The 16,553-nt window shown below is 44.0% G+C and overlaps 1 protein-coding gene across 1 annotated transcript in view; it reads left to right on the top strand.

Annotated features, from left to right (window-relative positions):
* The window catches only part of Frmd4b (FERM domain containing 4B), a 372,580-nt gene that overhangs the window by 144,478 nt on the left and 211,549 nt on the right, over nt 1-16,553 (top strand). The gene's annotated exons all lie outside the window — the stretch shown is intronic.

Genomic DNA, 16,553 nt, shown 5'->3' with positions numbered 1-16,553 from the left:
TGGAATTTTGCATTAGACTTTGGAATATACTCATAAACTATTTTATTCTTTACATTAGACTGAAAGCTTTTAGACTTAAAGCGATGTAAAGATCTCCTAAAGTAACAGAGAGCCCACTTATCAACTGATTCAATTAATAAGCTTACGTATCATCTCATTGTTTAGAAGGAGATATTATCTCGGGATATCCTGAGATAGAGCAACTCACATGCAATTCTTAAAGCCTCCAAGTGCCCTTTGTGGTGATCACCTGATTTAAATCAGCCATTCATATTGACTCCATCCTAAAGCTGTCAGTAAGGTGTCTCCACCAGGCTGAAGTGAGGCTTCCATCGGAAGCCTGCTTAGTAGATTCCCCCTTGGGTTTTAAGGACCCAAATTGGGATTACATGTCCTTTCCTAAACCAATCATGTGTCCAGGAGAATAGGATTACTGTAATTGGCCTAGACTCTTGTTTGGGGATAGAAGGGATATTGAGTAACCACTGATGGTCACAGCAGTTGACAGACATGAGGAATGGAAACGTCTGTGTAGTGTGGTTTGTGCTATGATCGAACAGGAGGCCCCATGTGATTCCAGGATTGTGCAGGTGGTCATGTGGAATCATTTATTGCAAGAGACATGTTCTTCCTAACTAAATCTGAAGCTTTCAGGAAGTGAGCGCAGAGGATAGTGACTGGATCTCCTCTGTCTGCTGCCCTGTTTTCCCCACCAGATGCATATACCTTCCTCATCTGGGCACTGAGGGGTGCCCCAAGAGATTCTGAGAAACCAGAAATCAACATAGCACATCTTCCCAGAGCAACAGGGCTAATTGTGCATTTTTAGTAAGAAAATCAAAGATACAAAGAAGAATTTTAAAATCCATAGCAATCTTTAAGATGAAAAAAGAAAAAGATAAATTCAAATTATATTGCTAAAATTGCCTAGGGTCATTCACCTTGCCCCTCACCTTTGTCCATAGTTTACTTGACAGAATAGTTAAAAACACTGTCTCCATATATTTTTATTGCTATAGAAAAAATTAAATGAATCTGGATACTCTGTTCTCAACATAACCATATTTTGGTGATTGTGGGTTTTGACGTCTTCCCAAGGCCAACCATAATCTGATGTTTGTGTGGTTATACTTGTCATGTAAATACAATGTTTGCATTTTGTATACTTCTGTGCTGAATATCTTAAATTATTTATTTTTCCTCTCTAAAATCATAGAGAAGTGTGCATGGGAAATGGAATGGAAGTGAGAACTGCCAGGAACTGTTGATGTTCTCTACACTCGAATAGCTAATTGGCAAACAGGCTTAGGAATTCTATTCTAGAAGCAGAAACAAGCAAATCCATAAAGCACAGAAGTTCGCTGCATCTTCTTCTGCCCCTGCCATAGCTCTAATAGAGACCCAAGTATCATCTGCATATCCAAGTGTACTCTGGGAGGGCGCTTTGGAGAACTAAGCCACTTAGGAGGGATAAATATGTCTCAGATAATTCTCTCTGCTCCTGTCAAGACACCTCTGAATCAGGTCAGGTTAAGATTACCATAGTTCAGATCCATCAATCTGGTCCACCAACTTCTTTCTTAGCTCCCAGCATCCTCGTCTTACTAGAAATATCTTACTCTTGGCCATCTCTGATCACTGGGTTTTTACCACTTTATTCCAGCTATTTCCCTCATTTTCAGCCAGTGGTCAGCACTAGTGTGATACCAGCCTTGGGTTTCTCTAGACTTTTTCCTTGGAAAATGATTCTAGACTTAAGGATTAGTCAGAGGCATTACTGTCATTATTGTAAATAGGTGTGTGTTTGTGTATATGTGTGCATGTTCATGTGGGTATACATGGGTGTGGTATGCATGCATGTGGTCCTCCTGTGTGTGGAAGTCAGAGGACAACCTCCAGTGTCATTCCTTAGCACTATCTACCTTTCTTCTGAGACAGGATCCCTTACTGACTGGCCAATAAGATCCAGAGATCTACCTGTGTCTGCCTTCCCAGGGCTGGGATTATAAACACATGTCATCTCATGCTGCATTTTTTAAACATGGGTTCTGAGGTTAAAAACTCAGATATTATGCTTGCACAGCAAGCACTTTACCAATTGAGCCAACCCTCTAGTCTATCTCTTTTCTTTCAATCAAGTCTAGGCTCTTTCTTAAATTGCAGCCATTTTTTTAAATGAAGAAAATCTTCTTTTGTAGGGCCACATATAGTTTTTTTCAATTCACAGCCTCAATTCACGGGCTTATTGAAGAGTTACAAGGAGCTAGGCACTGTGCGAGGAACTACAGTGATTACAAACCCACAGGGACCCTGGACTCACAGCGTGCTTGTCAGAATCAGGCATTACAGGGGTAATGGCAAGTGATATTGAAAAGGGAGGTCAAGCTGAGGCAATGGATGCTCACCAGCTTGGTGGGAGCAACATGAAAGCTAACACTTGAAAAGCGATTGGGTTGGAGGAGAGGGGCCGGGTCTGAAAAAAATTGCCAGTGCCAAGAGCCTAGGGCCAAAGCACTCCAACCCTAAGGAAGAGCAGTTTTCTTTAGTGGGGCAGAACCAGGAACAGGAGCATCGTCATCGTCAGGAAGCCTCAAATGTTACTGAGAGGGTAGAGTGATTCTCACAATCCAGATTCATCATTTAACTCATTTGCAGGTTTAAACCATCACTTTCCCTGAGTAAGTTGAAACTTCAGCTCAGATTGATTGATTTAAGATCTGAATTTGTCCAGTACCCTGGGGTTGCTGTGGGAGCAATTCTTGTGAATGAAATCAAAGTATGAGGCTTCCTTTCATGGGATACTCGGGGACACTCATTCACAGGCTTCTCAGCAGACCGAAGTCCTAAAGCTCCCACAGTGAAAACTAGAAGTCGAGCATGCCCCTACCCTCTTCTGCTCAGTGGGGAGGTATGGCCAATGAGGCATGGACTATGTACCCACTTGACGGTGGAGCACACCAGTTTCCTTTGCTGTGTAGACAGCCTATGGGAGGGGAAGATTGCTAAAGAAAGAAAGCGATCCAACCATCATGGTACTTAGTGTTCCTCCCTTGGGACTTATTCCTTCCAATTTTTTTTTTTTTTAAATCGAATTTTACCAGTGTGCCTCAAATGACTTCTTGAAAAATGTCTGAGTTCTGAGTATATTGGCTTGCCTTTTGCTGTTATTATATCACCCTTATGGTCTCTTTTTTAATTTTATTTGTTAATTTTTGTTTTATGTGTATGCTGTATTGCCTGCATGTATGTTAAGTGCAACTATGCCGTGCAATGCCCGTGGAGGTCAGAAGAGGGTGTCGGATCCCCTGGAACTGGAGTTATGGACAGTTGTTAACAGCCATGTGAGTGCTGGGAATCAAATCCAGGTCCTCTGCAAGAACAGCCAGTGTTCTTAACTGCTGATCTCTTCATCCCCAGCATACATTTCTCGAAGTTATTTACTCCCTGTTGATTATTCATTTGTGTAATCCGGGCATGGAGCCCAGGACCTTGCACATGCTACCACTGAGATACGTTCCTAGCCCTTGGGTTTTTAAATTTTTGTTTATTTTACTTTATGTCTATGATTGTTTGCCTGAATGTATATATGTGCACCACATATATGCCTGGTGCCTGAGGAGGCCAGAAGAGGGTGTTAGAGACCCCTGGAACTGAAGTTAAGGTTGGTTGTGAGCTGCCATGTAGGTGCTGGGAACTGAACTCAGGAACTCTGGAAAAGCAGTTGCTGTTCATAAACACTGAAGTGTCTCTCTAGCCCAACTTCTGGGTTTTTGAGATAGGGTCTTGCTATGTAGCTTAGAGTAGTTTTAAGATTCTCTCGCCCCTGAGTCCTGAGGTTATAGGCATGTGCTTTCATGTTCCAGCACCAGCTATTCCATAGATTTCTCCCTTGTAGAGATTAATTGCTTTTTAGTACATCCTTATGTTGTGATCTTCACTGGGTACCTCCAGGGCAGTTTCACCACTCCCGAAAGAAATTCCACAGGTGTTAGTAGTTATTCCTCATGTACCCCATTCGTCTCCCAGTGCCTGCATGACTCCTAACCTATTTTCTGTCTTTACGATGTGTAGTTTTGTCTGGCTTCTTTTACCTAATGTATGCTTTTGATATACAAAAATGCTGTGGTATCTATCAGTACTTCATTCCTTTTCATGGATGAATAATATTCCATTGTGTAGAAATCCCATATTCTACATTTTCACTCATCAAATGGTAGAGATTTGAGTTTTCCACTTAAGGACTACTGTAAATAATATTGTTGTTAAACATTTTGTTCAAGTTTTAAAATACAGGAGCGTATGTTTTCAATTCTATTTGGTATATATTTCATTTCTTGGTATTGCTGAGAATATTTCATTAAATACATATACCTTTTTGTATGGCACTGGGAACTGAACCTAGAGCTTTGTGAATGCTAGGCAAGGGCACTACCACTGACTTGCATCCCCGCCCAAAGGGGTGTATTTTTAGAAAGCTTCACTTTTTGGTCTATTCTGAGCATAGAAGGCTCTAAATCATCCATAGTCCATCCCAGCAGCAGCAAAAATGATGGCCCACTGAGTTGATTCTCTGGATAAAGGAGAAATGACAGATGGCTAGACAGCCAACATTATCTGCCAAAATATACAAACCTACAAGGCATGACCCAAAATTATTGTAAGCTCGTCCAGACTGAGATAATAATGGCCCATTCCTAGGTGCGGAAGTCTACATTAAATGTCTTTGGTGACTGCTCCTTCAGAAGTGAAACCTCTTTCCTTTCTCTGCTGTTGAATCAAAAGTCAACTGTGCTCCTCCCTTATGTGCCCTCAAAGCCGCCCAAAGATCCCTGCACACTGTTTCTCAACTCTAGAATATCCCCAGGTCTGGAGGCTTGTGGCACGTTGGCTTTTCGCTGTTTTTTCTTTTTGCAGACTATCCCTTTCATAGTTAAGTACAGTATATTGGCACCTTCCACTGAGAAGTTAATTTCAGGACAGCAAGATGCAAGACTTTTATGTCTGTTTTTGTGGATCCTAGATTTTGCTTTTCTTTTGCTTATACTTGCCAAGGGCCAAATATTTGAAATTCCTGGCAATCATCATACCAAATTATTATGCATTTTTAGTGATAATGGGAAAATGCTCTATTTTCAGAATCATTGATCACAGTTGTCTGAAGATCAAGATATATCTGGTTTGGGAAGCTTTGTTTTATTTTCTTATTAAGTACTTTGTATGCCTTCAATAGTGGCTGATTTCTCCTCTTCATTTTCCTATAGTTATGAGCATCTACGAAGGTAGGTTAGTAGGTCTTTTAAGAATAAAGAATTTGCATTTTTATACTTGCTTTTCTTCTACCTTTTATTGTGCAGGAGTGAAGAGTCATTGGGTTCCAAGTAACCTATCTTCTATACACAATTCTATTCATTTTCACCTTAGATTTTCATTGTTGTTTTCTTCTTATCTAAGTCAATAAACCCAAAGGTTACGCCCAGTCCCTTGAATAACAAAGTATGTTTTAGAGCCACCAAACTTGCTGTAGACTGTCGACTTCCCAACATTTCCGTTTGAAGTGCTGATTCCTCATTCAATAATGTGTGTAGGCTGGGCCTTTGGGAGGAAGCTGAGATTGAATGACATCATGGGGCTAGACCCTAATGGAGACTGGTGGCCTTAACGAGGAGCTGAAGAGACCAGAATTTATGTCCCCTGCTATTGAAGGACAATGTGAGATTACAGCCACCTGCAGACCAGGAAATGCCTCCTTTCACAGGTCAATTGGGCTGCCACATTGATATTGGACTTCCCAGCCTCTACAACTTTAAGAAGTAAATTTCTACTGTCGAAGCCACCTAGTGTATGAGTCTTGTGTCACAACAGCCAAACTAAGACAGCACCTTATAAATTTCAGTATGAGATCAAAGTAAATTATAACTGAGAAATAAATACAAAAAAAAAAAAAAAAAATACCGTTTTGTCTCCCAGAGTAGGACTGAAAACTATACCATGTAAGATTGACTATATTTATAGGGGCTGGAGAGATGGCTCAGAGGTTAAGAACACTGGCTGCTCTTGCAAAGGACCTTGATTTGGTTCCCAGTACCCATATAGCTGCTTACAACCATCTGAAACTCCAGTTCTGGGGAACTGACCCCTCTTCTGGCCTCTTCAGGCATTACACACACATGCTGTACTCATATGCAGGCAAAATACTCATGCACATAAAATAAAAATAAATAATTTTTAAAAAGAATGACTTTACAAATGTTTCCTCACTGATCTTTGACAGATGTTCTAACCTCTGTGCATCAGTTTTTTCATCTATAAAATGGGACTAAATGCCCTTCTCCACTTGACCTTAGGAAAATACTGTGAAAAATCAACCGACGATAATGGTGACGCCACCTTTATTTAGGAGACCAATTTATTACAATTTATTTTTGTCCTTGTTGATGTGGTTGTAAATGAGGTGTAAATACAAGGCGACAAGTTTCAGGGTTTGAAGGGAGGTCACAAGACTGTCACTGTTTCTTCTGTAAATAGAGTCAGCCCTGTCTGTCTGGTCCACACTGGCTTCCTTGGAACCATCCACATCAAACACTTTCACAGCTATGCTAATGATGTCTAAAACTGGACCTGGCAAGAATTTCCAGTATCTGCTCAGTGGATTAATGAGTGAAATGGGAACAACCCAGAGGGAAGCAGAAGCACTGTGTTCTTCCCTTTCTTATGCTTCACACAGCAAAGCCGGCCAACCTCCTCTTGCCTTTGTGCAGGGAGAGTACAACTTGATAAAATAAGGGATGAAGGTCTTTAGGAGAATGAGCAATTTTTCCTTTCCTTCTCCTCTCCTTTCCCTTCCACTTCCTCTTCTCTCCCCTACCCCACCCTATCTTCTCCCCATCTTCCTTTTCCCTTCTCTTCCTACTGTAACTCTAGGAATAGAATGAGCTTGCCAGAGCAGATGCTAAATCCCTGCCTTAATGCTGGATAGTATTTAGTTTAATGTTTTCAACCCTCTGGGATGCCATTCACAGGCACAGAAGTGAATCAGCCCATCTGTCAGCCTTGGCTCTGGGCACAACAGCAGGTTCCCTCCCTCTGAGGATCCTACTTCTTCTTCCTTCCTCTCCTGCTGCTCCAGGCCAAGACTGGAGGAGGAGGTCCTCACAGGGAAAGGACAACAAAAACAGGAGAGAGCAAGGCGCTAGCCTTTGACTCCAGTGTGTTAAAAGAGAGCTTGTCCCTGCTAGCCAAGTGCCTGGGTCTTCAGGGGTGAGAGGTAGAGGAAAGGGGTGTTCAGACCTCTGCCCAAGGAGCAACTGTTGCACAGAGGGGAATTCTTAGAGGACTGGGAGCTGGCTGTTTTGTGGAGGACATCGTCACCCACCAACCTTTTCCTCCTTTTAATACAATTTACTTAATTGTTCTGTGATATTGGGGATTGACTCTAGGGTCTTATACATGCTAAGCAAGTGCTCTATCACTATACCCCAAACCCTCTTTTTACTATTTACTTTGAGATCTGGTTTTACTAAGTTTCCCAGGTTGGCTTTAACTCATTCTGTAGATCAAGAAAACCTTAACCTTGTAATCTTCCTGCCTCAGCACCTCCAGTAGCCAGGATTACAAGTCTGTATCATCAGGCCTAGCTCTTCTTCCTCTGTTCTGTAAGTTTAATCTGATATGGGAGCAGGTGGGCTCTCAGCCTTGTTCCTAGGACTTATCTCAAGCTCTTTCTAATGCACCCTGGAATTCTGCGGATGCCCTCCTACTTGACTTTCTGAGTCTTCATCCCTAATATCTCTTGGTCTCCTGCTGCCCTTCTCCCCGAAGTTTAGAAACGTGGTCTTTCTGACCACAAGACCTTAGTCATCACAGGTCCCTGGACATGGACTGCTATCCTGTCACGTCCTCTTTCTGAGTCTTCATCCCTAATATCTCTTGGTCTCCTGCTGCCCTTCTCCCTGAAGTTTAGAAACGTGGTCTTTCTGACCTTAGTCATCACAGGTCCCTGGACATGGACTGCTATCCTGTCACGTCCCTGAGTGTCACTTGCTCTCGCTTCCCCTGCTATCAGATCTCAAGCTTGAATGTTCCTTGCTCAGGGAGGCATTCCTGACCCCACCCCATGCCTTGTCTTTCTTGTGACCCACATGGCAGTGCCTGTTTCTTTATGCTACACATTCAAACATTTGCCATCCCCATTCTCCTCCAAGGCCCCCTTAGACAGAGACGGCCTCAGTCCTGTCACCATGCATTCTATGTGGTCGGCTTCAGTCCCTGACTGATGCATGGTGCAAATACAGTGCGTGACTTTTAGCGAAGGCGAGTATGTCTCGGAGAATAGATGAACTGCTTTCTGTATCCACTGCTGAGACAGTCATTCATTGTTCAGTTCAGTAAACAGTTATTGAGTGCCTGCTCTGTGCCAGCCACACACAGTTATGAATAAGACCCTCTCCCAATGTCCACCAATGATGTCTAAGGAGGGCTAGCTGCCAGCCTACCTGGTGACATTCAGAAATGCATGTTCTGTTGCTGCTGTTGTGATGATGGGGGCACTATTGGTATTTAGTGGGCAGGTCTGAAAGTCACTGTGTTAGTCATTTTTCTCATTGCTCTGATAGTATACCTGACAAAAGCAGCTTATGGAAAGAAGGGTTTACTTTGGCTCAGAGTTTGAGAGTCCAGTCCGCCATAACAGGGGAGGCATGGTGGCAACAACTTGAGACAGCTGGTCTCCTGTGGGCAGAAAGCAAGGGAGGTGAATGCTGGAGCTCAGCTCACTTTGCCCACACTTGTAGTGAACCTTCTTACCTGAATTAACCCAATCTAGAAAGTTCCTCATAGACATGCTCAAAGGTTTGTTTCCATGGTGATTCTAAATCCCATTTAGCTGACAATCAAAATTAACCATCACAGTCCCTGAACACCTTCCAGTGTAGGTGCTGCTCCTTACCAGGGGACTGATGCCAGACTGCTCTGCTTCTGGGGAGGAGGAGTGTACTGTAGGGCTCTTTGCAGAACAGAGAAAAGTACAAGTGACCAGACAGGCTTGTTTGAAGTGAGAAACCTTCTTAGCAACAAATGGCCCTGGGGAAGGATTAGCATTCAGCATTCCACCTTGGATCCCCCTAGGAGGAATTTGGGGGGTTTTGTTGTTGCTGTTATGTTTTTTGTTTTTTCTTCAGACAAGGTCTCCCTGTAGCTACAGCTGGGCTGGCCTGGAATTCCTTATGTAGACCAGGCTGACCTTGATTTCACGGAGACCCACCTGCCTCTGCCTCCCAAGGGCTGGGATTAGAAGCATGCACCTCCAAACTTGGCAGAAATTTGTTTGAAAAAAATGCCAGAGCTGGACAGATGACTCAGCAGCTAAAAGGCTGTTCTTGCAGACGACCCAAGTTCAGCTCCCAACACCCACATGGTGGCAAACAAACACCTATAACTCCAGTTCCGATGCTTTCTTCTGGCCTCCACTGCCATTGCACAACACGGGTGCACTTAATGTACATTCAGGCAAAACATTCATACACATAAAACAATTTTTAATTCCAAAGAGGGCCAGATGTAGCAGCACTTGCCTTTGATCCCAGCACTTGGGAAGCAGAGGCATGCCTGGTCTTACATAGACCAGCCAGGACTATGTAATGAGACCCTGTCTGAAAAATAATAATAATAATACCAAAGATCCAGGCAGGCTGGCACACACCTGTAATCCCAGCACTCAGGAGGCTGAGGCAGGAGAATCATGAGTTCAAGGCCAATCTACCTGCATAGTGAGTTCCAGGCCAGTCTACCTGCATAGTGAGTTCCAGGCCAGTCTACCTGCATAGTGAGTTCCAGGCCAGTCTACCTGCATAGTGAGTTCCAGGCCAGTCTACCTGCATAGTGAGTTCCAGGCCAGTCTACCTGCATAGTGAGACACTGTCTGAGGAAACAAAGAAAATGCCGAAGAAGGCTTAATTTAAATGGAACAATAGAGCTAAAAATAAAGCAGGAAAATAAAGCAGCAATAAATTGATGACAGCTATTCCTTCTTTTATAATAAATATTTAAGAAGAGCGAGTGCAATAGTGGGAAGTTCTTTGTTTAGAGGTTTGAGTTCATTATGCTCTGTGAGGGTGTGAAAGCTGGACTGAAGTGACTGCTTCAGTTCTTCCCAAAGCTCCCCTTTAGGGGGAAATATTGACAGAAGATCTCCGCACAATGAAAGCCACATGAGGGAACGAGAAGGGTGTGCTGTTTAACTAGACATGGCATTCTTCAGCCTCTTACCTCTGACACTGGGGCAGGATGGCTCATGGCTGTGGGAACTGTCTTGTGAACTGTGGATGTTGAGTAGTACCCAAGGCCTTTATGGACTAGATGCCAGGAGTACCCCATTTGTGAGAACCAGAAACATGTTCAAACATTGTTGAATGATCCAAGGTGAAGGGTGGGGGTATAAGCTTTTCTAGGCAGGGACCCCTGATCTAGACCTTGCTTTCTGCCACCTTAACCCCTGTGACACATATTCATGGTTTTCAGAATTTAGCTTCAGGTATGAAGGGTACAGTTGAAAAATGCCCACAAATCTTAGAGGAATTCTTGTTTCTTTTTTCTTTCTGCTCTTTTGAGACGGCTCTCTCTGTATAAGCCTGGAAGGACTGGGACTTACAGTGTGTAGCCCAGGCTGACCTCAAACTTGAAATCCTCCTGCCTCAGCCTCCCAAGCGCTAGACTTACAGCCATGCATAAGCATGCCAGCTCAGAAGGACTATGACAGGCAGAGGGAGCCAGTTGAAGCCACTGTGTTACCAGCCTGTTTCTTGCTAGGGGTTGGCAGTTTGTACCATCTTTTTGGCATTAACTGGTGCTCTTCTACTGCTGATAGCTCCAAGAGAAGCCTACAGGAGCCTTGGGGATAATGACAATTTCTCTTTGACGTCCACAGCAGCACTGCCAGGTGTGTGAGTAATGCTGTCAGCTGAAGCATCTCCCTAAACCTCTGGAGAGAGCTGCAGAAAATTACAGTGTATTGCGGGGGAACTCTGATGCCGGGATGAGGGAAAATCAGCCTCTTGAGTTTTTTGTTTTTTTTTTTTTTTTAAAGCAAGAGTTTCAAAACTAGTTTTATTTAGCTTAGCTCTCTTTCCATGGAAAATTACAGATCAGCTTCAAGGCGTGTGTCTGGGCTCTGGTTCATCCTTGTGGGTAGTCAAATGAGCTGTTTTTTCTTTCCACTGCTGTGTGTCGCTGTTCAGCTGCTACCCCGTCAGTTCCTGAAGTGGAAGACAGAGCATTGTTACCTGTGTTGGTGGGAACCATAAGTCTTCTCCTGTCTTGCTTTCAGCTTTAAGCATGCTCTGCTTTCCTAAGTCCACAGGAAGGGCTGGCTCTGATGTGGAAGACTGAGCTTCTAAAAGCATTTGGGGAGCTGGGCGTCGTGGCGCACACCTTTAATCCCAGCACTTGGGAGGCAGAGGCAGGCAGGTATCTGTGATTTCCAGGCCAGCCTGGTCTACATACACAGCGAGTTCCAGGACAGCTGGGGCTACAGGGAGACCCTGACTCAAGAAGACCAAAGGGGGGGGGAAAGCATTTGGGGAACTTGGAGGAAATCAGAACAAGTCACCTCTGACCTTTCCCCCAACAGAGAGGGACAGGAAATCAGATTAAAGAGTCTTTTTAAACTTTTTAAATAAGCATATTTGTGTGTGCATGCACATATGGATGCAGGTGCATATGCACATACGTGTGCATGTGGACCAGAGCTGTCCACCTGGGGTTTTTTGAGACAAGTTCTCTCAGTGGCCTATGGTTTACTAAGTAGGCTAAGCTGGCTGGCTAGTGAGACCCAGGGATCCCAGCTCTGGGATTACAAGCTCAAATCACCACACCTGGCTTTTTAAAATGCATATTTCACTTCTATGATTTTATCTAAGTTTAAAAGATTCCTGATTTTGGTAGTGACAGTGCCTAGTTCCACCTGGGTATTGCCAGTCACCATGCTCAGCAGTTCATGCAGAGTGTTTTATTGGATCTCCTAAAAACACCCACATTCTGCTAATGTTCCCAGCTCATACCTGAGAACATTCACTTTGCTTGTTTAAGGACCATATTGAAGGTACCTGGGTCCTGAGCAGCAGGGATTTGGAATCAGGTGAGTCTCTCTCAGGAGATTTAGCTCCTAACCACCTTTCTTCACCTCCATGAGGTTCCAGTCTTAGTGTGAATTGGAATTCCCCCAGAGCTCAGGTGAAAATTCAGATCAGTAACCTCAGGCCTTGTGGTTGCTGATTCACAAGTGGCCTGAGAAGTTGCAACTTGAGCAAGTTCCCAAATGATGCTGATTGGCTGATCTGGGAAGCCCTATCACACCATGTCCCACTTTCTGAAAAATTATCCAGGGCCAAGGGAATGGCTCAGTGAGTAAAGTGCTTGCTGTACAAGCATGAGGATCTGAGTTCAGACCTCCAGCAACCATGCAAAGGCCAGGCCAGGTGACCATGCACACCTATAACCCCAGAAATAGACAGTTGAGATAGGCAGATCCCGAAAGATCATTAGCAAAAGCATTGAGCCCCAGTTTCATTAAGAGACCTGGTCTCAAAGACTAAGGTAGAGGGGCTAGGAATGTAACTCAGTTGATAGAATACCTGCCTAGCACACAGTAACCCTGGGTTTAATCCCCAGCATCACATAGACCAGGTGTGGTGGTGACATATGCCGGTAATCCCAGCACTTGAGAGACAGAGGCAAGAGATCCGAAGTTCAAGATCATCTGACTACAAGCCAGCACAACTACAAGAGACCCTGTCTCAAAGAATAAGAGTAAGAACGTGGACAAATAAGTGAAGAAGATATCGGACTTTGATTTCTGGTCTCTGCATGGATAACCTTGGGCTCACACAAGCACATAGCACATACACACACAAAAGAAAAAGAAGAAAAGTTGGCTAAAGCACTGACTTTGAAACTTTGAGTGAAAATGCCCCAGGTTGCAAATGGCTGCTGCTGGCATGAGACTTGTGCACAGATCAGTACGCGCCAAAGCTCTTAAGCATCTTAGACGGCGTCATGGGACATAGGTAATTGACCTGTTTGAGGGGTGTTATTCTGGTATTCCCTCGGCTGCCTGGCATTTCCGAGAACACAGTCAACTGCATCATTAAAAAAGATGTGTTCACTCTTACTAACAGGCCATTTTTGAAGTTCAGTAATTTGCCATCAGCAAGGTGACAGTTCTTTTCCAAATTACGCTTCGTTCATTTTCTTCCAATTGAGTGAAATCTCTACTCAGATTGTATGTAAACACCATGACCATGGTCCTGGTGAATACATCCAGAATGCTAATACTAATGTGCAGACAAGTTTTCTGCCAAGAAAGAGCAACAGATCTCAGAGCATTTGTGTCCTCATTACTAATCCCACAAACCCTCCTGAGCAATGTTTTTCTGGTTGTAAAACAAACATCACTTAAAAGTTTTCTGATGACAGTCACTTCAAAATCAATTCACTTTGAGAATAGATTTTGTGTTCTTTTGAATGCTTGTGTTTCACCTACATTAAAATTCTGAAGGCACATTTGAAACCTGAAAGAAGCTGATTGACTGGCAGATAATCTGTCCTGAAGCCTCCTGAGCTGCTTTGGAAAAAAAGCTTTGGCTCCTTACCTTTCGGCCACTTAATAGGGAAGATAACAACCCAGGTGTGAAATAACCAAGGAAATGCTGACTGTTATCCAACAGGAGGATGCAGGAGGAGCATCTCCATCCTGCAATTTGGCGCAGTGCTGTTTTCATTAGCATATGTTAATTCTACATAATAATTGGATTCCTGTGACATTTTCATACATTTAATAGTGTACTTTGATCATATTCACCCTCGTTGCCCTCTCTGGCCCCTTCCCCTCCTGCTCAGCCCCTTTCCCTTCCCACTAGCTTTCCTTCTGCTTCCCTGTGTGTGTGTGTGTGTGCGTGTGTGTGTGTGTGTGTGTGTGTGTGTGTGACCCAGTGAGTTTAATTAGGGTTGTTTTCAAGCTGAAGTGGTTTTGCTCTGAGAGATAGAATTATACAGGATCGAAACGGACATTCTAAAGGAAAATACAGACTTATGGTGCACCGGCTCTTTGGACTCCCTTTTCAAGTGCCTTCAACAATTTCAGTCCCCATTAGAGAACTTTTTAAAAATATTTTTGTTGCGTTTTTGTGCCTTTCATGTAATAGGTCTTAATCAAATTTAGAACCGCAACCCCCATAAACAGCCCCCACCAGAGTTCATGAATTCTGTGATATCCAGTAAAGCATTTATTCCTAAATGTCCCTCCATGCTGGTGAGAGTTGAGGGATGTATTATTATTACTACCCCCATTCCACTATATTCCATGAGCTTTAGATATAGAGGTTCTATGGTAGATGTATCACTTAGGATGGGGCATCTCTCAATCATATAGTCTCTGTGTGACCAGTTGTGGAACTGTAATAGCTCCCATCTGTTGCAAAAAGAAGCTTTTGTGATGAGTGGTGTATGGTATACTTGTCTGTAAACATAAGGATCTATATTTAGCATACAATAAGAAATTTCATTTGTCTAGAGATACAAGGGTTTTCTCTAAGCTCTATGAGCTCTCCAGCCATGTGTATTTAGCTATATTTACAGTGCCACCCCTGAGTTCCCTCCCACTCCACTGAGGAAGCTTTAACTCTACTTAGCTGTTGATTACCCCCTAGATAACAGTGCCACTACTGCACCAATAGAGGCAGTTTGCTGTGCCAGCTGTTGTAGTTATTAGGCTTTGAAGCTGGGTTGGACCATTGATTGATTTTCTCCCTTAGCAGCTTGCATAGTATCCTCTAGAACTATGAGAGCCAGTCTTCAGGGAGAAGGCTTCCAGGTCAGTTCCTGCTCCATTGCTCCAAGTTCTGTGTCCCAAGTATGTCCTGTCTTCAGCAATAGGATCTTTCTTTCAAGTTCTGGGAGGTAATCAAAGGCTGTGGCAATAGCCTACGTTATTTGGGGAGTCTCTTGGACTACACTGACCAGCAATTCAAAGGGAGGTTTCTCCTGTTTGTCACTGTGTTTCTTGTTATATAGCCTTCAGGTATACACATGCTCTCACGTTCAGATATTGTATATGTGTTTTCAGGGAAGGTTTGAGCTAATACATTTCCCTCTGGCTTTTTATGCCACCTAAGCTTTATTTATAACTCCTTTCTCCCTGTCTAACCTGCCTCTTCCCTCCCCAGTTTAAGTACCCTCATTTTCTTCTTGATAATACCTGTCTCCTATTATCCCCCCTCTCGAATTCCTTCTTCCCCTTTGCCCCCATGGTTCCTTATGGGAGAACTTTAAAAAGCATGAATCATCTGGTGACTTCTTGAATGGAGGAACAGCTTTTTTTCGTTTATTTTTATTTTGTCTTGTTGAGACAGGATCTCACTATTTAGCCCTGGCTGACCTGACACTTACGTAGACCAGACTGGCCTGGAACCCACAGAGATCCACCTGTGTCTGCTTTCTGAGTGCTGAGATCAAAGGGGTATGCTACCATGCCTGGAAATCAATCACTCTATCATCTATCCATCATCTGTCTATCATCTATCTATCTATCTATCTATCTATCTATCTATCTATCTATCATCTATCATCTATCTATCATCTGCCTGCCTGTCTGTCTGTCTGTTTGTCTGTCATCTATCTATTTGAGTGATGAGTAAACTGCTCTCAAAGGTTTGCCATGGCAGCTGTGGATAAGCATGCCCCAAGATTGAATTTTCTAGAAACTAACCAAAGAGCCTAAGAGACTTCTGATTCCCATCAATTAATAGTTGGACGCTGTTTGCAAAGGATCAAAAAGTCCTTGTATGGTTTTTTTGTTGTTGTTTGTTGTTTGTTTGTTTGTTTGTTTGTTTGTTTGTTTGTTTTTCTGAGCTCATTGCTGCCCTGGAACTGGCCACATGGAGATATGGAGGGATTTGCCATTGCTGCCATTTTCTGGGAGAATGTTAAGACAGACACTAAGACAGGGTCTGGAGGCCCAACACACTGTTGCTTTGAGGCTCCAGCAGAGCCAAGGAAACATGCACAGTTCCCCAAGGAGTGAGGCCCAAAGGGAGGTTCTGCTGGGCCTCCCCCCCCCCCCCACCTTCTCCATCTGTGGCTATCCCAGAGGTATTTATCAATGCAGAGAGAGAGCAAGATACCAGGTAGAGGCCTCATAGAGTACATTAAGGGGGTCCGGGAGCAGTTAAGGAGACTGCTGGGTCGGGACTGTGTGTGTGTGTGTGTGTGTGTGTGTGTGTGTGTGTGTGTGTGTGTACACACACACACACGCGCGCACAGGACCAGCAAGCCAGGCGCGCTGAAATGCAGTTCCCCTCTTGGTCTGCAAAGAGTTGCTGGGCTTCGCTGGCTGCCCGGTGCCCTCCTGGAGCACCTCGGGGAGTCCTCGCCCGCCAGGGCTTTCCGCACCCGGGGAGCGCCCGGGGCTGGCCTGGCCAGGCGTAGCTGGGCACTGCGAGCCGGCGGGTGGGCGGGCGGGGGGCCACTGGGCTTCTGTGCCAGCCGCAGCCGTTGGCTGGCGG

Source organism: Nannospalax galili, unplaced genomic scaffold (assembly GCF_000622305.1).
Source record: "Nannospalax galili isolate Female #2095 unplaced genomic scaffold, S.galili_v1.0 scaffold1051, whole genome shotgun sequence".
Lineage (NCBI taxonomy): Eukaryota > Metazoa > Chordata > Mammalia > Rodentia > Spalacidae > Nannospalax > Nannospalax galili.
This window is presented reverse-complemented; position numbering and strand designations above follow the sequence as displayed.